This window comes from Protopterus annectens, chromosome 1.part0, assembly GCF_019279795.1.
Source record: "Protopterus annectens isolate FY-2018-M chromosome 1.part0, PAN1.0, whole genome shotgun sequence".
In the NCBI taxonomy this organism is placed as follows: Eukaryota; Metazoa; Chordata; order Ceratodontiformes; family Protopteridae; genus Protopterus; species Protopterus annectens.
Genome location: NC_056725.1, coordinates 664,347,888 through 664,371,378, shown reverse-complemented (window position 1 = coordinate 664,371,378; position 23,491 = coordinate 664,347,888).

Sequence of the window (23,491 nt, the reverse complement as noted above, 5' to 3'; positions counted from 1 at the left end):
TCTATAACATCAGCCCTTAAAGCTAGAACCCAGATTAAAGAATGGGATACCCGAGTTTAATAAATATGGGGCTGGAACAATGTATAAATTTATATCTTTACTAGTCTAACTTTTTCTTATACATTAAATTTTTTTTTTAATTTTTGAAGTGTTAAAAAACATGTTATATTCAAACATTTCAACAAATGCTTTTATCTTGTATTAATCTATGACATTTAATGAAATTTACATTTAATAATATTTTTTATGACATGATATTTAACATTTCTAGCAAAATTTATTTTTGGTGATACCCTATTTAGTACAATTTTCTTGTTTTACACACTATTTAATAATGTACTACATTATGTTTTTAACATACTGTGCTTTGCTTGAACTGTGTTTTTAAGAGATATAATGATTAATTGCTTAATTGATTTATTAACTTTTTAGTCAATTACTATTTGTACTAAGGTATATATAGCTTGTTGGAATGGCAGTATGGTTTTTCAGTTCTGATGAAGTCATTATAGATGATGAAAGCGCTTAACTTATAATCTGACCATGTTTGTTTTAAAATAAAGTGGAGTTTTTTTCAAATGGTCATTGGGTGCATTTGATTTGGTTACTACAATTAATTGGGCACCATTACTACCAAATAAAAGGAGGATTAACCAGTCAAAATACCATATACAGGCCACTTCCTTTGTTTCCATCAGATTGCTAATAACCAATCACAAAGTGTTCGTGCTGACACACCTCCTAGCTAGCGCATGGATGTTATTCCATTTCCTTAGTTCAGCATACATGAATGGTAAATAATAACAATAATCGCAGTTTCAGTGAAGAAGGATTCACCATTCAAATACCTTTTACAAGCTAATGTCATCCAAAGGATATGCATCCATAGGAACAAAATAGTAACTGGTTTCCCTTTACGAATAAACATGAACACACTAAATCTGAGTGCCTCTATGTAACCTTTCACAGTCATTTGTCTGCAGACATCAATTTCAACTTCAATAGTTTGAGACGAGGAAATCCTGTTTGTTTGTAGATGATGAACAATCAGCCTTCTGGAGCTACTTTTTTCAGGCTTGCTGGCTAGTATAGTATACTTTGCTTTAATTTCAGGTAAAACACAAATGGCTCAGGATTATAGGCCAGAGGGGTGAACAATGATAACGATTATTAATCTTAGAGCAGATCGTCCCCCAGCTTGAATGTGGTAGTTCCTCTCAAGCCTATTCTGAAAGGGAGTAGAATTTCTATTTGCTAATATGGAGGTGTGTCCTTTGCAAAATCTCTTTGATTGGACAGTATCTGATTGGACAAGGAAATGGTGTTGTTCTAAATGGATAACATGAAATGGTGAAATTGGACTTTATCTGAGAATATGTCTATCATTGTTCACCCTTCTGGCCTATAATCCTGAGCCATTTGTGTTTTACCTGAAATTAAAGCAAAGTAGGCTATAAAAGCCAACAAGCCTAACCAAATTGGAATATCTGCAGTTTAATTTAAATTTATATGACAGCAAACTTAAAGAACAAAAAATTCAGAAACTTTCTGGAGATGTTCATGATTTCAAAAGTGGACATATATTTGAATGGCCAAAGGAAACAAGAATAAATAATTCAACTAAACAGTATATCAGCAGGCACAAACAAAATCAGTTAATGACTAAGTAAACAGTGGTAGTGAATAACATAGCAGTTGATTTGGATGCATGTATCCCTAGTGAGAATTTGAACATTCCTTCCACCTCTCCCCAAGGTGAGAGGAATCAGAAAACACCAGTGTTTATTACTAAAGACAAAGGAATCATAAAAGCTTCAACATGAATAGGAGCTTGACCCTAGAAGGAGCTGTGCATGTGCCTATTACTCGTACTTTACCATTTTTTATCAAGCAAGCCCCCAGATTCTCAAAAGCTTGCATGGCATGCATGCTTAGTGTAAGAGGTAATGTTGGCAATATGGCAGCTGAGTGATCCACGTACATACTCGTTTGACGTGCACGAGTGCTCTAGCACTAGTGCTACCCATTCCCAGCCCCATATGCAAATTACCCAATTTGCAGGTGAAAACCATGCAAATGAGGTAAATCTGCTATCCAGGAAGCTGGAATCAGGGCATGCAGGACTAGCGTAATATGCAGAAATGTACTCGGTTAGTAACCGAGTACGGTTCTGCAAAATCCAAAATGGGGACATGACAGCTCCAAATAAACGCTGCATATCATTGAGGAAGCATGCCAATGGCCAAGTATAAGGCCATTAGAATTGCAAACAATGCAAAATGTCCAAAACACAACTTTTATTTTATTACAGCTGATCATGGCTGTTTAAGCATAGGGCAGTGGAGCGCAAACGGGATCAGTGGGAAAATAAGAAAACAAACCTAAAGCAAGCATTCCAACTAAAATCAGTATTCTGCCATGCGAGTCAGTGGCAGGCAAAAGAAAACCCAGACAGTGAATAGTGGTTGCTAAGGGTGGAGGCTCAATGTGACACATGTAACAATGCATTAACAGGCAATCCTATGCAAATGAGGGGAAGGAAAGTAAATCCCAGTTTCCACCAGCATGTAAGGCAGGTCACAACAGTGTAAGAATATAAATAGACGAGTGCAAGACTAGGAGGTAGGTGACATCATGAGTGGGTGTGTCAGGCATACTGTAAGCAGATTGGAGCCCTGTGGCTCGGGGTTGATCCTAGCTTAGCACAGCTAAGCTAGGGGGTGTGTCTAAACCTGCCTAGCACTTATGACAAAGTGTAAGCGGGTGTGTGTGATGCACACCGGGATCTACAGAAAGATAAAGGAAGTGAAACCAGGAAATAGCAGCATTTTGCACATTGGAGTACACCGATTGTGCGGCATGCCCTGGGACTTAAACAGAAGGGCAATGGGAAGGGAAAACAGCAGTAGGATGGTAATCAAGGGGTACTAGGTTCACTGCCAGGTGAAACGTATTGGAGCCAGCCAATTACACAGGCAGCAGACCAGCCCAGAACACTACTATAAACTATACAAACACCTACCCCTCTGGTTTTTCCCACACCCTACACCACTGGTGTAAACAAGTGGGGAACTTTTAACACTCGCAACAACAAAATGTTAGGGGCTGCAATAGCTATCATACAACTTGTGGAAGAGGCTGAGGGTGGTGAGGATGTGAATGCTGCTGACCAACCCACAGTGAGGAGATGGAAAAGAGTGTACAGACCCAGGGTAACCTACCAAGGGCTACATCAGCTGGAGATAGTGGAACCCATCCCATTGGATACCAAGGTATATGTAGGCCTAAGAATACTAGCTACAGGTACCTTCCAAAGGCCAACTGGGGATATGATGGGGATTTCACAGGCATCAGCATCCCGGGTACTCCACCAGTTCCTGAATGCCATGTCAACACATGTCGGTGAGCACGTATATTTCCCCATCACCTGTGAGGCATTGGCCAGCAATATGCATCTCTTCCACCAAATAGCAGAATACCCTGAGGTAGTGGGTGCAATAGACTGCATGCACATTTGCATCAAAGTACCACCCGGTGAGCAGGGTAGGGTCTACATCAACCACAAGGGCTTCCCCGCCATCAACTGCCAGGTCATGTGCGATGCCCAGGGCATAATACTGAATGTGTGTGCTGGCTGCCCTGGAAGCTATCACGATTCCCACATATGGCATCTGATGCAGCTGTACCAGAAATTTGCCAATGGGGAAATCCTACACGGTCACCTAGTGGGGGATGCTGGCTACGCACCAGAGCCGTGGCTGATGACACCCATCAGAAACGCACACACACCTGAACAAGAACTCCATAATGAGGCACATGCACAAACAAGAATCATAATAGAGCATGTGTTTGGGATGATCAAGTCATGGTTCTGGTGCCTGGACACATCTGGTGGAGCCTTGCAGTACTCACCAACTACATGTACCCAAATTGCCTTTGTATTTGTCATGCTACACCATATGATCCTGTGGAAACAGCTGCAGCAGGAGCAGCATGGGGTAGGGCCACACAGCCCCCCACCAAAGCCAAGGCCTGCACAGGGACAGAGTGACTTGGAGGAGGAACAACCTGAGCCTGCCCCAAAAGGCAGAAGGAGGCTTGCTCTGGCCCTGGCAAAGAGGCAACACATAACACATACTCTGACATGGGAGTAACCCAGGGAATAGCACCTCTCTCTGGCTCTCACATACAGTAAAAGGGATGACAAACATTACACTACCTGTGCCTAACCATGCGTAGGGAGTGTACTATGTGCATCTAACATAGGCAGCTCTGCAGCACCACCCTCAATACTGGGATCACCCACAAGATAAGGTACTCACACATGCCAGTCAGGAGGGGGGAATCACATACCTAACAACAGTCACAGCCAGCAGGACAGGTGTAGACAAACACAAACCAGTGCTGTACTATGGCCTCTGAATGAGGGTTATAGGTAACCACCCCCCCAGGCCTACACAGACAGACTACAGCAGGCCAGGTAGTGGGAAGTCAGTTGTGACAGCTAGGAAGTCAGAAACTAATGTGTAGGTAATCAAAAGATAAGAACTGTAGTACCACTGGTATGGCCTAGCTAGCAAGATAAGAAAGACTACTGACTGAAATGGAGTACATGACATACCAGTACAGTCCTAGCAAATGTGTACAAGTGTCAGGTGTGCCCCCCATCCTACATAGAAATATAGTAACAGTCAGGTGCACCCCCCCAGTCCTGTGTAAAAACACAGAAATAGTCAGGTGTTCCCCCCGTTATGCAGACATGTTGCAACAGTCAATGCCAAATGATCAATGGATACCCTGCAGACACAGCATGCTACCTGTCAGTGTACAACACAACGATCAGCACTGCATTACAAACCACCAGACATGATCCATACATGCAAAACTGACAGCCTTACTGGGCATGCTCACACACTTAGAGAAATGAAGGCAATGTCAGTCATCAACATACTGAAAGGTCATACTGGGCATGCTCACACAAACTCATGAAGCCCAAGTTTGCAAATACCAGTGGACCAGCCACATCTGGCAGTTGCAATTGTTAGTGCAGACACGTCAGTATGCACCACTCATGCCTTGCACACACAGTGTATAGGAATACAGACATATATGTAAGGACAGCACACTATAACAAGCCAAAGGTAGGTCATAGATATGTGGAAGAGGGTGACTATGACAAGGAACCATCCAGGCCTGTCCCACCCAAAACAAAGCCAAAGGGCCCCAAACACATTCGGTGAAGATGTCACTCACTGCAGATACTAGCGACCAGTACCTGACAGCACCACAGACTATGTCATCCACATGCCAGCTGTGCAACATGACTGTACAAGGACATAATCATCTCGTAGCTGTATACACGTACCTGTGACATATGACCCTGTGTGTGGCCTTATGTGGCATGTCACCCCTCCATGAATGGGCTATGGCTATGCACACACCGCCCACCCCATAGTGCTACTCTGACAAGCCTGCTGAGGTCATCCAATGTGAAATACACCTTTGGGAGAGTTGTAGCTCAGTAATCTCCATGGTGCATCCCATAACTGTGTACTGCTGTAGTGTGATAAACTAGTTAGTTATGAGTTCTAACCCCAGACCTGGCAACTATGTGTGTGAGTGTGTGTCAGTGTTTATGTGTGTGTGTGTGTGTGTGTGTGTGTGTGTGTGTGTGTGTGTGTGTGTGTGTGTGTGTGTGTCTGACTGTGTAGAGAGCTATGCCTTTTAGGCTACTCACACCCCCATACAATTCACATACCTAAATTTGCCAAGGCTGCTGATGTCACCCACCTAGAAATACACCTCTGGGAAGGTTGCAGCCCAGTAATCACCATTGCGCATCCCGTAACTGAGTACTGCTGTAGAGAGATAAAGTAGCTACGTAGGTGTTCTAACTCCAGATGGTGAAACTGTGTGTGTGTGTGTGTGTGTGTGTGTGTGTGTGTGTGTGTGTGTGTGTGTGTGTGTGTGTGTGTGTGTGTGTGTGTGTGTCTGTATGTCTGTCTCTGTCTGTGTAGAGAGCAATGCATTTTAGGGTAGCTACACAAATTACAAATCCTATACTCGACTTTGGCGAGCCTGCTGATGTCACCCACGAAGAAATACACCTCTGGGAAGGTTGTAGCCCAGTAATCACCGTAGCACATCCCATAACTACATACTGCTGTAGAGTGATGAAGTAGTAGCTAGGTAGGTGTTTCAACCCCAGACGTGGAAACTGTGTGTGTCAGTGTGTGTGTCTGTCTGTCTCTGTCTGTGTAGAGAGCTATGCATTTTAGAGTAGCCACACAAATTACAAATCCTATACTCGACTTTGGCAAGGCTGCTGATGTCACCCACCTAGGAATACATCTCTGGGAAGGTAGTACTTCAGTAATGTGCATGGCGCGTACTATAACTGCATAGTGCTGAGGTGTAATAAACTAGTTAGGTAGGGGTTCTACTCCCACACATGACCGGTGTGTGTATGTGTGTGTGTGTGTGTGTGTGTGTGTGTGTGTGTGTGTGTGTGTGTGTGTGTGTGTGTTTGTGTGTGTGTGTTCGTATCTTGTGTAGAGGTGGTTGTGAGCATGTTGCCAGTGTGGGGTGGGTTTTGCATATGTCTTATATGGCGACCCTACTATATAGCACAATGTCCATCGTACAGGGATAACAGATGCCCATACATGTGACATCAAGGCTAGGCAATCACATTTAGCAACACCAGTATCACTCAGAGCACACTCTCAACATATGTCTCATATGCATACACATGCCTAGGCAACAGTCAATATGTGGGTAGTACACTGCATATTGGCCACTGATGGTAACCATGGAGTGACAGCAGTGGGTTACAGAGGGCATGTCCCCTGTCCATCTGTCCAATATGCACATACATACTGACAGTGCACCTCCCCCATGTTCCCTAATGGACACCTGCACCACCTGTGGTGCCATCACATGTGTCCCACAATGGACATAACATGCCTGACATCATGCCCTGTATGAACAGTTGCCACTGACACCAGGGAATGCTGTCAGCATACTATCAATGTAGGTGCCCATTACCAGTCCCCACCACAGGGGGCAAGACTGGCACATATGATGATAATCTGTGTTCACAACATGGGCCAGACACCCCGGGTACAGTTCCACGTGTCACTGTACATGCATGTAGGAGGTGTGCACATCCCAGACACCGTCCATGTCATGGGGTAAGGAGCACATACATGGCAAGCGATGCAGAGGATTGGCCACACACAATAGTCACCCAGGTGACTGGATGGGGGAAACAATACCCACCTGTGTGGGCAAGAGTGGAAACTACAGCCCTGAGACACAATGCAAACCATTGTCTTGGGCCTGATGCCAAGGTATACCCATCGCCTACCCTTGTACAGCCTGCTACCACAGTCGACCACCACACACCCATGCAGACATGCACCCATGCATGTCAGTACTGGCACCCTTTGTGCTTGTCTGTGTGTTGTATAGTGCGTATGTTCACAGCCACACTCACTACAGCCCCCATGCACATACAGAAGCATGCTGTCAGATGTCAGACACCTCCGTATGACCCATGTGGTGCATATGGTACCTGCACAGTGATGTGTTGTGGCAATCCTGCTACTGATGAGTTGTACCCCTGGCCCTGCCAAGTGTGTTGATGTGTGCATGTCCCTGTGAGAGTGTGGCTGTGTTGACGCTGGCACCTGTTCATGCTGACAGGCATGTGTATGTCACCTACTATATAGCTACTATATCCCTGTTGCAGATGTCATGCACCATCACAGATATGTTCTGAGGGCTCCACAACACTTAACCCATGTGACGCATCCAATAACTGCTTCGAACTGTGAACGCAGTACATAGTTGTCAAGGGTTTGATATCCTGTGCTGGTAGGGGTGTGACACAAACAAGGTGCAGTTTTACTCCACTACCCCTCCCTGACATGGCTTTGCTTCTGTCTGCCTCTCCCATACCTTCTCTGGTAGATGTAGAGACCTACACCAGCTTTGCTTAGGCAGCAGCATGTGTATTTTAAGTGATGCTTATGATCAGCTGATGGCCTCTGCAAGAATCGGAACCCCCCCCCCCTAGCTGATTGTATGTGAAACAGCTGTGGTAACATTCCCATAGCTGATTGTATGGAAACACACTCCGATATCTAGGAACATCATGTTGGTGCTGGCCCTTGTCATTCACTGTGAGCAGGAACTAGAGCTGTTGGTTGGCAACCAGCGTCTGCGATGAATTGGGATTTTACCTTCAACAACATACACTTTGGAAACAGGGCAATACGCGGAGGGGGGTGTGCCTGACCCACCTACAGACTGTAAGTGCTGCTATACTGCCTGTGGCATACTGTTGGTTTAACAGCATGTGTGTGGATATGTCTTTCCTACATGTCTCCATACCTACCATGTCAGTTCCATGTTTATGTGGAATCCCCATCTGCAGGGTCATCTGTAGCCAGGGCAGAGTGTTGTGCCGTTGGTTCCATGTGTTACCTATGGAGCATCTATCTGTGGACTGCAGACGGTAGTGTGAGGATTGCAGTCTGTAGATGGTGAAAGCCGTGATAGTTACTGGTGTCTTATCCCTCATACGACATATGTTGACACAAACCCTGTTACAACAGTAAATGTATAAGGTTATCACAGCAACATGTCATTAGTTGCCCTGTGTATGTGCCGCCAGCTGCAACTCTGCCAACCTGTGTACATATGTCATGCACAACGTGGTGCATATGTGCTGTACAACATAATTAGTGTCATCATATCCCTAAAAAGCCAGTGAGATATCAGACCATCCCACATATTATGTACAGTAGGGGTTATATTTGATGACATAACCTGGACATTCTGTGGATGTTTCTACAGTCCTATGTGTGTGTGGGCATCACTGTTACAGACAGCAGGTAGCAATAACTTTTACAGGAAAACCGGCACACTCGGGGCAGCTACATATGTGTAAGAGGATCAGGAACTACAGACAGAGTGGGAGTAGAGCTGTGTTATGCTTTGAATAGTACTGGTGTTACAGGGTGTGTGTGTACATACTACTTTACCTTGGAATGCAGTCTGTCTGCATAGCCCTCAACTGTGGGCCTATTGTCTTGGTGGCCAGAGGTGTGTCTAACATGTGTTGTCTGTCCACCACACAGGTCCTGTGTCTGATATCCCACTGGCAGTGTGTGTGTGGAGTGCTATCAGTACATGACCTACATATCAAGCTTTGCACATATGACATGCTGTGGGGGGTGTTCCATAGTGGGCTGTGAGTATATCACACTGCTATTGCTGCCATCAGTCCATGTCTGTTGTATCCCCAACATATATGGTGGGGTTGGGGCCATATATGTGTGGGCATCACCTACACAATACATGTGTGCTCTTATGCACTCCAGAGGCCAGTGTATGTAACAGTGGTATATGGCCCTGTATTATTGAGTCTGGGGGGAGCACCATAAATTACCTAGGCTGTTAAATATGTGGGGGTATCAGGGGTGAGCTGCCATAAGGTATCTGGATGTAAAGTTTCACCTATATATACATCACGTACATATATTCGGTTACTGCAAGCCTACTGCCACCTGCCAGATGGACTGTTCTGTTTGTCAGTGGGCATGTGATGGTGTCATTTATGCCTTGTTATGTCACAGTTACAACCCATGTGGTCACATGACATCTTTACCTCCCACTGCTGTTGTACAGAGTGTAGATAGCGGCTGCTGAACTATACTCCTTCATTACACACTGTTGATTGTTTGGTATCTTGTGGCCCAGTCAGTCCTCACTACTGTACAAATCTAAGGACTTGGCCTAGACAGCGATGGCTGTGAACCTTTCCAGCATTAGTATAACTGTTTCACAGTTGCATTCCTCTGTTTATACATCTAGATGATGCTATACATTCTCTGTACAGTTGCATGACTGGACTGGTTGATATGTTTCATATATTGCCCTGCCTTTCTACAGCTGTAGCGGCCTACTGTTAGACCATTGTAACTGTGTTGCGGAGGATCTTGGGGTCAAGAACTGCATGTGCTGGATGTTGCATTGCACAGCATATCTGTTACATCTGTGGTGGGGGGGTACATAGCAGTCATCACCAGGTTCCCCTCAATTGAGCCCCCATGCCCATCAACTGTGCATAAGGTCAGTTAATTTGTGGTGGGGGTTCTGGTTGCTATTCCTATCTGGTGCTGCAATTCACATATCTATCCTTATATATATATATATATATATATATATATATATATATATATATATATATATATATATATATATATATATATTTATGTGGACATATGTATCCACCAACTACATACCATTGATGTGATATGATGTCTGTGTGAGTCAGACATTTATATGTACCTCTGTATCTCACTACATTTACAGATGTATGACTGTCCAAATGTCCATGCATGAATGCCTCACAATATTAGCCTGCTCCACATTCATCTGACCAACTGACGTGGATGATGTCATGCATGTGGTTAGTCAGGAATGCCGATACATTACAGTTGCAGACATCATGTTGTTCAGATTATGTGTATTACAACAGATCATTGTTTAACTAGCAAGGTTTTACATGTATATGAACAATATTTCACGTGTCCAGATATGTACCCCACTTTTGTCACACTGTGTCCACAATGTCTGCAATAAGAGGTTGAGTGTTGTGATATTAGTACAATTCCCCTTATGCAGATTGACTGAGCTGCATGATATATCTGGGAATACATAAGTATAAATAAATAAATAATACATGAGTAACAATAGACAAATATTGATTACCCATCTGTTAGATTTAGTTTTGAATAATAACATTTTTCTATATAAGGATAAATACTATTTGCAGCAATGGGGGGTTGCCATGGGCACCCCCTGTGCGAATAGTTATGCCAATTTAGTTGTCTATGCTTGGGAATGGAATCATTTATTTAAACACATACAATTTAGTAATATTAAGTTATACAAACGATTTGTGGACGATGTCCTTTTTGTATGGGAAGGTACTGAAAATGACTGTATCCAATTCATTGAAGATATAGAAACTACCAGTCCCTACCTGAGGTTTACTATAGAAACCTCAGTTGAATGTGTTAATTTCTTAGATCTAACTCTACATTTGAACATTAATGGAACGATAGATGTCTCTCTTTATAGAAAACCTACTTGGAGAAACACACTGTTGAAATTTGAGAGCATGCATCCGAGATTCATGTTTTCAGGCATTGTCACCAGCCAATTGAGCAGAATAGCAAGGATTTGTAGTGATGACCAAGTTTTTAAAACTGAGTTGGATAACTTAGTAACATTATTTAAAGATAGAGGTTATCCTAATAAAATTATTAACAACTGTATACAACAAATGTTTGGTACCATACCATCAGGCATGGCCCTGTCCAGTTGTAAGGTCAGACATAGGGGACCAAACATCTCATATACTAAAAACAGTTTCACTGAGAAGTTATCTTTCATTATAAAATATACCAGTGATATTGTGGCACTTAAAAAAGTAATAAATAAAAATTGGAATGTGCTCACCATGGATCTGTTTACTAAAAAAGTTGTAGGTGAACGTCCCAGATTTAGCTACAAGAATTGTAGTAACCTTAAGCAGTTACTATGTATAGATAAAAAACCTCTTCAAATAGTGTGTGAACCTGCTCAATATGGAACTTATTCTTGTGGCCACTGCTATATGTGTCCTTATATCTCTAGGAAACAGTCATTTACTCACCCAGAAGGCATTTTTAAGTTTGTACCTTCCACTTATTGTAATTGTGACAGTACAAATCTTATATACCTTGCAACGTGTGATAATTGTGATGCATTCTACGTTGGCCTAACTAAACGTAGGTTAAGAGATAGGGTTTACAACCATCTCTACGATATTAGAAAGGGCAATGAACAGAATGCGCTAGCGAAACACTTATTAGAATATACAACTCATAGATTCAGTTTCAAAGCTCTACAATTAGTCACCATTAATTCAAGGGGAGGCGACAACATTAATCAATTGGCTTGTATTGAACTTAAATGGATATTTACTTTAAGAGCCCATGTTAGTCCAGGTATTAATCAGTTTGTCTCTATAAAACCCATATTAAATAATAGGAAGCTTTGAAGTTATTGCATAGGTTGTTTAGCATATTCTTTTTGCTTTATGGTCACTGATGTCCTAATAGTTTCAGAATATGTGTTAGTCTGTTTAATTAGTATTTATTATCTAGTTGGCATGAGATACAGTTGACTGATACTGTCATATATAACATTTTGTATATTGTGTCAGTTGTATATCAACTCCATATTCTTTATTATAATAATTTATTATTTTTTACCTTAAATTTATTGTACTAAATTATTTATTATTTATTATTCATCATTTTTTCTATATATATACACATATATATTCATGGTAATTAATATTTTTCATACTTATTTACATCATTATAATATTTAATAAAAAAAAATTTTTCATTTTTATTTTTTATTTTGAAGTAAATACAGATTAGTAATTATGAATTTTTGCTATATATTTTTTAATGAAACGCATTGATTATATTTTTCCCACTAGGGGATATCATGGTATATATCTCCTATTTCTCTCCACCACTATTTGCTGCTACTATAGAAATAGCTTGACCGTTATTGCGATAGTGACCCCTTTTAATGGTCCTTCGTGTTAACTTAATATGTTTTTCTGATTTTTACATATTAGAAATCTTTCACTTGTTTTGCACCATCGACTCTTTCATAAACTTTCTTCATCAAAATCTAGCGCATGATATGTTGTGATTTTAGTTGCACAATGCGTATCAACTGTACATCTCAAATAAATACTCAGAATGTTGACAAATAGAATGTTTTTATACAAACCTCTCCATAGACACTTTCTCGTTTTTAAATTGGTTTTATTGACATTAATTTCTTACAATAAATAGTAGCGCACGATACATTGTCATCTCAGTTGCGCATGATCTTTTGTTATTGTACATTGCCATTAAATAATTAGTAATATGCCACGGAAAGTTCCTATATATATTTTTTAACTTTCCATGGATTAACTCCCAAGTTTATTTTAACTTGAATCAATATGAATGTTTAAATTTTAAAATTTAATTGTTTAACAAACATTTTACATATTTTATATTTATATGACTCATTTCACATGATGATGCAGAAATTAAGATATATTAACCAGTAATGAAGGGGCCAAATATCTTTAAAATAATTTTTCTGATTAAAACATAAAATTGCAGTAGATGATGATTTGACTAGTAACACACCAAGCGGCAACATTGCATTTTTGATTAAACAAACTGAAACGCAACATTTATTTAATAGTAACTATTTTGCTAACAGAAGTTTATTGACATCCAAGTAATATGAATTTATATAGATATGGTTTTATCGAACATGAAATTTGATTTGTATATGAAGTATGTTTAAGAATATGTAAGATATTGGATAGGTGACATGTCTGGTGAACCTCTATAGGCTCCTACTTTTGCAATGTATACCGTAGTAACTTTGAGCCTGATTTTTAAATTGTTATATTAATTGATTTATTGCTTCTGTAACTGTTACATTTGCCCGCCAAAATTTATTTAAATAGATGTGTATTTTCTGTTGTAAACTGCATCTGATGAAGCGTAGTCAACCTACGTGAAAGCGCTCATTCCTTGTTTCCAATAAAGAAGTTTTTGACCTGCAGACGGAGTTTTTTTCCTGTGGCGATTCCTTCTGTTCTTTATGCTGTGTCCACAATGTCTGCAATAAGAGGTTGAGTGTTGTGATATTAGTACAATTCCCCTTATGCAGATTGACTGAGCTGCATGATATATCTGGGAATACATGGGATGTCTGTATATCCGACATGGTGTAGTGTTAATTAACTATGATTGTGGTATGCAGGGTCCTGGGTTCGGGTCGTGCAGTGGCTGTCAATTATGCTGCAGGGTTGAACAAGGGCGGTGGGATGCAGGATGATTAAGGCACTTGTAAGCAGTCATGAGCATGCTTAGCGTGATGGTATGCGTCACCAACTGCAGGTAACAGCCAGTTACACCAGGGTAGCCTCAACATTGCTTACTTTGTGTACGCAGTGCTCACCATCACACAAACACAGACCTCCAGTTACATATGCCTACAGATACTTTGCATCAGAGTTGCTGAGCCTGGAAATGTAAACCTGTGTACTAGTGCTGACATATGCTTACAACAGCTTATTGCTGCCTAACCTAACTACTACTGTATGCATTATGATACTGACACCTCACATGTGCATTTCCTGCAGTACTCCAGTTCATGTATATATGTTATTCCATGGGATATGCAACATACATATTACCCATAACATGGTTTGCCATGGGAAATGGTATGTCTCAGTACCTTCCCTGTGAAACCCCCTCCTTTCTCGCTGACATCCATGGGCCGGTCCCATTAGAATGGGTTCATCCAACCATGGCACACCTCGGTCCATAATGTTGTACCCATTACCCCCCCCCCCCATTCCCTCTCCACATCAATCATCCTTCCTACAGGTTCCAGCCTAATCTAACCACACCACTACACATTGCCCACTCTCCACTTCTCTGGAACCTTCGCATATGTTGTCTCAACCCATGGATCTTCAGGCTTCCCACACATGTAGTCCGCGGACATACGTCACCGTTTGTGCTTTCTTTTTAGGCATGGTATGTTACCCTGAGGACTCTTTTTGGCAGACATTTGGGATTGGCCTGCCAGGGATGGACGTGTGTTTGTTTAAGAGTAGACTTAGCAGGGTGACACTGTTTCTCCCATTGGTAGTATCCTGCCAGTAGTCTGGGAGCCAGTGTTGAGCTATGCTTAGTGGTGCATATTATTAGATTTGCATGATAATTGTCTTTTGGCATTGATTTCCCTTTCGCCACTTGTTATATATGTGTCATGTATCCTTGACACATATATGTAGGGACACTTTATGGGGTCCTGGGTACTTCTACACTTCATTACATTATCACATCACATCTGGACTTACTGCTGTACTCCAGTTCACATATGTATGTTCTGTAGTCAGTTATGGCACATATGGTTGTATACTGATGCGTTTCACAGGTTCAGTTTGGTTATACTATGGTGAGGGCATGTTTACTACTACCCCATTCTTCTGTATGTCTGTTATGGCTTGGTGGATAGATACTGGGACTATGGTGTATAGGGTCCTGGGTTCGTGACCTACATGGCTGGTTACTTTGTTGCCAGGCTGACAAAGGTCTGTTGGATACAGAGTGATTAAGGGACTCTAAAGCAGTCGTAAGGCCTTACTCCCACTTACTAGTGCGTACATATGCCAACTATTGCCTATTTGTGCTTACACCTGCTTACTAGTGCCTTATTCCTTTTGACACTGATATGTCACGTGCATTTCTTGCGGTACTCCATTTCATATATATCCGCTATTTAGTGGGCTTTGCAATATAAATATTGGTTATAATGTGCTTTGCCATGTAAAATATACTATGCTACAGTGGAACCCGAACTGGGAATGCCTGCTCATTGGTCGGATGCTCTACCACTATACTATTGCTGTTCTGCTTCATTTGCATATTTCTACCATATTGTAATACCCATGTTTCCTACCCCCTGCTCCCGACCTCCACGTACACAGCATCCATCCATTCTCCAGCCTAGCCATACCACACCTCCACACATTTCCCTCTCTGCACGTGTCAGTACTCCTCCATTATACTGTGTTGACCCAAGCTTCTGCAGGCTCTTCATCCATTTAGTCCACGTATGTTTGAGCCTTCCCTTGATCCTCCTCCGATACTGGTGGAAACATCTATGTGACCCACTAAGTTTGGTTCGTCCTGCCAGGGATGGACCTGTTGTGTCACAAGTAGACTTTGCTGGTCTCCCACTGGTAGCATCCTGCCAGGGGTTTGAGAAGCAGCGGTTTGCTCACACTCCAAGCCAGCCTCATCTCCCAGTTCCATGGAACCAACGCCCCAGGTGTGACATTCTGTGCATGAAGCACACCCCCATGACATACACCATTTTTCTTTCTTCTCTTCAGTATTATGCAAGACTACTGTTCTCACACTATGTTTGGACAGACACTGTTGATACACATCGACTGCTTGGAATACTGTGATTGAGCAATGTGCACGTTTGCTGGTATTAATCTGCATACATTTCCTATACTGTTGATTGACTGTGCTGGACGATATGTTTGTCATAACAGCAGCTGAATATGTATCTGCTATGCCTTAGTGGGAACTCACTTAGGCTATAGTGTGCAGGGTGGGGGGAGTTGGAACCTGAGAGTGCAGATTATTTTGTTAATGGGCACGATGAGACCTGTTAGCTACAGAGCGCCTAAGGCACTGTAGAGGAAGTGTAGGCGGGCATGCACTGGTGTGCACAGGGCTCAGCCTTGCTGATCTCCGGTTATGGAGTCTTACACTGAGTTGGCCTCCACATTGCTTAACCGGTGTGGGCATTGCTTACCGCCACCCAAACAGGTGTAACCCCACTTGCTGCTGCATACACCCATGCTACTTCATGTATTTAGTTCACATTTGTTGTCTGGGACAATCCGAATGGATGCTTCTCCATTGTCAGTGGTGTCCCGGGGAGTGGAGCTCCACAGTAAACCCCAGCTACACATTGCATGTACTACTGAGGTGTACACATTCATAGAGAGTAACAGACTTACCATAGCTACGTACCACATTCTTCATGCTTACTTCACATTAACATGTCGGTATTATACATGCTTAGGTCAGGTTTACATGTCAGGTATGACTGTTGAAGGTCAGTTTAAGGTGAAGTGAGATTCCAGTTTAACAGTTCTGGATAGGTTACACTCAGGTATTCGGGTTAGGTTTAGTTATGCCATACCTGTGTGGTAGAGAGGAAGAGAATAGTAAAGGAGTAGGTAGGTAGGTAGAGGTGGGGACATTGTAACTGTATAGTAGACCATTGGAATGATTGGTTGGGGAGCAATAGGGAAGGTTTGCAGGATGTTGGGATTTGTAGGTGAGGCAGGACAGGAGGTATTGGTTTCAATAGTTAGTGTAGGGGAATTCGCCAGATGATGAGCATGTGCTGATCCAAGTGTGCTTGAGGTGTTCCTTCATGTGTTATTTACATGTGTCGTGTGGGTAGGGGGTTCCAGATTCTGCCAATATAGTTGGGGTAGAGGGTGTCACCTACTTGTGACTGTGAACATTAATAGTAATGAAACAGGGGTTGATAGGTAATTGGTGTTAATGGGGCACACAGAGGGGCAGATAGTAGGGGACATGTCCAGGGATGTGCAGGAAGGCTGACAGGTAGGTCCACAGCTGGCCATTTCTTCTACAGCAACAGTTGTGTATATACACTGCATTTGGAAGTAGGTTTGTGAACCACACGCCTGTGTGGAGGTGAGGACAACAATAATACCTTGTGATACCAATTAGTTCGGCTTACATGCCTACAGTGGGGTGTAGCGACCATGTGTTCTTTGGTGTTATTTAGTGGGATTTTCAACAACACTTCTGGTTATACTGTACTTTGCCATGTAAAATAGACTGTGCTGCAGTGGGACTTGTACCGAGAGTGGCTGCTCATTCAGCAGCAGCTCTGCCTAATGCACACTGTTGCTTACATCCCTGGGGCATTCCGATTAGAACCGCTCCAGCCAACACCTGTACGCCTAGGCCCATAATTTCAAACACATAGTTCTCCCCCCTGCACCTCCTCTACAGCACTCATCCTTACTCTGGGTGCAGGTCAGGTCTAAACACAGCACTACACACTGCTCACTCTCCACTTCACGGGACCCATCTCATATGTTGTCTCGACCCATGGGTCATCAGGCTTTCTCACCCTTGTAGTCCAGATACATACATGCCCCTCCTTGAAAAGTCATTGCATGGGCAGCCTCCAATTACAAGACAATTTTTGGGGTGTCCCAAGCGAAGCTTCTGTCTCTGTTCCAAGATTAGACTTAGCGGGTCCACTGTGTCCCCCCTGGTTGTATCCTGTCTGTGGTTTGGGGAGCAGTGGATTGTTTGCATTGTTTGTGTGTTTGTTTGTATGTTTCCCCTGTCTGGCTGGGGGGGATTCTACATGTTACACGTTTGTTGATTGGGCCCCTCACTCCCATTGGCACGGCCTGTGAACATATGTCATTCCTAAGTGCTGTATCATATCATAGCTATATATCTGTGTATACACACACACACACATATATATATATATATATATATATATCTATATATATATATATATATATATATATATATATATATACACACACACATTTATTTATATATATATCTGATGACGTGGATGTTTGGCTGTCTACATATGTATATAGCTATATGTGGGTATTTATATATATACACACACACATATATATATATATATATATATATATATAGATATATATATATATATATATATAGATATAGATATATGTCTGCCTATGTATGTATACATTTGTACTACAGAGAGGGAGAGGTATAAATATATTTAGTTATGGGTATATATACACACACACATACCTCTAAATATTTAGCAACATATCCTATATTGTAGACTGGTATCGCTGGATACTGCGTTTCGTGTGCATGCCGGCCAACCTTGTGTGTCACATATGCTTTGCGATACCTACAGCTAAATCTGTTAGTGTAATCTAAGTCAAACGTAACATCTATTGTTGGTACCAGGCTAATATTCACCCCATGCGGGACAACCCAAACATTGGGTATTCAACTTTCGCCTACACCCAGAGTTACAAAGGTACCCATGGCCATGTGCATGGAATACAGCATGTGTCAGACGTAGGATACTTGGGTCGGGACAACATACGGGATGGGTCCCGATGGGAGGAGTGGAGGAAGGGCAATGTGTGGTTGTCTGGTAGCTACGGGCCAGTAACCAGGGTAGGGATGTTGGCTACGTGTGTGCATCAGGTGGGGGGGAGTGGAACTGTGGGTAATGAATGTATGGGTCAAGGATGGCCTGGGTTGGAAGGGCCCATTCTGGTCGGCCCGCCTAGTGGGTGGGGGGGGGGGTTGAATGTGATGTCAACATGTGAAACATAACAGAGGGCTACTTTACATCCCTATTTAAATGACACATGTACAATACAATGAGCTTGGTAATGTATTGCAGGGTGGACATGTTTGGCCGGGGGAGTATGTCAATTCATACGAGACGTATATTGTTTGGGGCTTCTCCGGCCCATTAACGGTGCATGTGGACATATATGTTTCTGTAAATCTACCATTGCTATCTACAGACGTCTGGTCATATATACCTCTATGGGTGTGTATATTTGCTTACATATTCCTAACTATGTCCGTATATACCTACGGTAACATATATATCTGCGTACATATATGTAACTCGCTGTGTATATGTGGACATATAGGTGTTGACATATATATGTGTAGATGTTGGCATTTGCATGTATATATGTTCATATATTTGTGTATGTATATATATATATATATATATATATATATATATATATATATATATATATATATGGGTCTACTTCTATTCGCTGACATCCCATTTCACTGAAACCCATTTTGCTGACAGCTCATTTCATAGACAAACTTTCAAGGTGGGGTCTTCGCCCCCCACACCCCCCCAATGTGGGGGGCTGTGCCCCACACACACCCCCAACTATATATTACAACTCCACAGTCGCACAACAGTGGGGAGGGGGGCAAATCCCAGGTTTATGCCCTGATTACTTTTGTCTATGAAATGGGGCTGTCAGCGAAATGGGTTTCAGTGAAATGGGATGTCAGCGATTAGAAGTAGACCCATATATATATATATATATATATATATATATATATATATATGTATGTATGTATATATTCCTGGATATGTCTATATATCTATGCATTTATATGTGACTGCATCTATAGATATGTTGTATCCATTTAGATAGTAATATATTTGCACACACACGTCCTTCTAGATGTAGGTATAGATTCTCTGTACTGTTGCATGACTGGCCAGGAGTTATGTTTCTGACAACATGCGATTTATGCATATCTGGCATAGCTTAGTGGTAAGTCATTTTGTGTATGGTGTGCATGGTCATGGGTTCCAGCCTTACAGACGCTGTTTGTTTTGTTGCTGGGCAGAACACCTGCCATTGGATACGGTATGATTAAGGCACTTTAAAGCAGTTGTAAGCCGGTTTGCGCGGAGGTGAGCACTGCTAACTTCTGGTCACAGTTTCTTACACCCAGTTAGCTTCTCCTTTGCTTAATCTGTGTCATCAGTGCTTACCCCCATGCAAATGCACTTGCACATGCTTACTAGTGCTTACATAAGATTACTACTGCTTATCTGTGCTTACACCTGCTTACTGCTTCCTTATTCATTATGATACTGACTCGTCACATGTGCATTTCCTGCAGTACTCCGATTCATAAAAATGTATTGTTATTTAGTGGGTTTTGCAATGCAAATATTGCTTATACCATGCTTTGCAGTGTAAAACAGACTGTGCTGCACTGGGACTCGAACTGGGAATGCCTGCTCGTTAGTCGAACTCTCTGCCCACTACACTATTGCTAAGATGCTTAATTTGCATATATCGTCCTTGTTATCCTCTTCAGCCTTTTAGGCTGCTTTCACCGTGGCTAAGCAATGGGCACACCCTTGTACCTATGGGTAGCTGTATTCAGAGTTTTAGACACCAATACAGGGGTTTCTTCTTTTGTTTTTTTATGTCCTGTTGCTGTTGTACACATGGGGGACTGTTGGTTGGGATATGCAGACAGCGGTATCTCTCATTTATTTCCACTTTCTGCTGTTCAACATTTCAGGGGCGTGTTTATTCTGAGAGCTGTGCTCTCAGACATGCCCCCTGCACTTGTACACACTCCGTGTAAGCCTGGGAGCTCAGGCAGTGTGCCTTCATTACTGTGCATGGTGCGCTGCCATTCTGCTCCTAAGCGGCTGCTCCCATGCAGAACTAGACTAGTCCTGCATGGAAAATTAGTAAATCTGGGGAAGAGTGTATACAAGAACCCCAGGTCAATGAGCCAGGAGAGAAAAAGAAAGAAAGTGACTTATCAAACACTACATTGGTGGTCAATTTGTCACAACATGAGCTAACTAGTGAACAAATGCAGCTGATGGATAAAGGGCTCACATTTATACATTCCCTATGCTCTGATTTGAGTGAGTTTTCCATTGATGCTAGATATTTTCGAAGAAATGTTACTTTAAGAAGTATATTTGGGAAAGAGCAAGAGAACAGGGCTTGTACATATAAGAAACAGAACAACTTTATACCAGTAAATCATCCAGCAGTGGATTTATTCATTAGAGTTTGTGAAAATGAGGTGGGATATTTAAGGCAAAACAATAATCATGTAAAGCATTTTCAGAACTAGATAGTCAAACAGAAACAGGTTCTGTATAAACTTAGGACTAGAGAAGATATAGTCATTAAATCACCAGATAAAGGGAGGTTGTATAGTAGTGATGGACTCATTCTGCTGTCGAAATCAGATGAAAGACATGCTGGATAATAGACAGACATACAAAAAAATCAATAGAAATTACTTGGATAAAATGGTTGCTGGAATTAGAACAAACCTTTTTTAGATGCTCATGAATGGACAATTGTCCTAGGAGCTATATGACTTCTTTGATATTTTCCATCCAGCTGTACCCTCCATACCCAAGATTCATAATGATAAGTAGAATCCCCTACTATGTCCTATTGAAGCATGCAGGGGATGGGTCACAAAACCACTGTCAATGTTTGCTGAGGAAGAACTCAAGAAACTATTACTGTCAGCCCCTACAGTTCTAAAAGATGCAGATAGCGTTCTTAGCTTGTTACATACCACCATGAAAACTGTGAAGGATTATTCCGATTTGCTTTTGATAACCATGTATATTTGTAGTCTGTTTACAGTTATTCTAAACATTATAGGATACAAGCCATCAGGAATACAGTAGTACCAAGAGACATACATATTAATATAGAACATTTATGTACATTGCTTGAATTGATCCTGGAGACAAATATGTTCACATATGGGAAGGAGCTCTATTAGCAATGATGGGGGGATACACATGGGCACCTCCTGTGCCAATAGTTATTTGAATTTAGTCCTAGCCCAATGGGAGAAAGAAAAAGAACTTTAAGCCAACAATCCATGGCATAGGCATATCATTTTTATGGCCACTTTGTGGATGATATATTCATCCTCTGGAAGGGTGATGAACAGCAACTGACACTGTTTGTGGATTATCTTAATGATAGCACCAGTTTCCTCAGATTCACAGTTAGCAGTTCAGAAGAAACCATTGACTTTTTGGATGTAACAATGAATCTGAACAAAAAGACAGGAGTAGGTACATTGTTACATAGAAAAGAAATATGGAGAAATCACAACTTACATAAGAGCACTATGCATCCTAGATTTGTGTTTAAGAATATCATGAAAAAGTAGGCCGCATGTATATCAAAACTTTGCTCTAGAGACATCGATTTTGAATGTGAAAAAGCCAAACTAGAATTGAATCTGAAAGATAGAGGTTATACTAGCAAGGATTTGGCATTTAGCACAGATGGACCATCAATTTTAAGGGAAGGAAAGGGTAGACCGTATTTCTCCGATAGAACAACACGAACAGAGTGACAGGTACAAGATAAAATCCAGCACAGGCCAGATACTCTCAGTTTTATGCTTACCTACAGCAATGACTCAAGGTATATCTGTGAGAATGTTAAGAAATTTTGTCCAGTACTAACCCTGGATGAAAAATTAAAAGATATAGTAGGAAGTACACCGAGGTTTGCTTTTAAGAACAACATACAAAGGTTATTATGCATGAAGAATGACTTTCACAAAGAATGTTTACTTAACAGGAAAGGAACTTTTAAATGTGGCAGGTGCAAAGCCAGTTCTGTGATAGATAGTAATAATTAATTTAAGCATTCTATCTTGGGAATGGAATATAGTTTTAGTTGCAGTGCTACTTGTAACACCAAATGTATCATTTATTTAGCTACCTATCTTAAATGCCCTACATATTATGTGGGGAAAACAAAACAACAATTTAAAGACAGAACATTACACCATCTGAGAGACAGCCAGCATAAAGATCAGAAGAATGCTCTGGCAAGTTTTGTCATTCAGTATCCATCACATTTTTTATTTCAAAGCCATTGATAGTGTTTCTGAAGGTTACAGAGGAGAAGACATTTGTAATAAGACTGAAATCAAAGAAGTGAATTGGATTATTAATCTTAGAGCAGTTTGACTCCCAGGCTTGAATGTAGTAGTTCCCCTCAAGCCTATTCTGAAAGGGAGAAGAATTTCTATTCGCTAATATGGAGGTGTGTCCTTTGCAGAATGTCTTTGATTGGACAGTATCTGATTGGACAAGGAAAAGGTGTTGGTCCAAATGGATGACACAAAATGATGAAATTGGACTTTATCTGAGAATATGTCTATCACTGTTCACC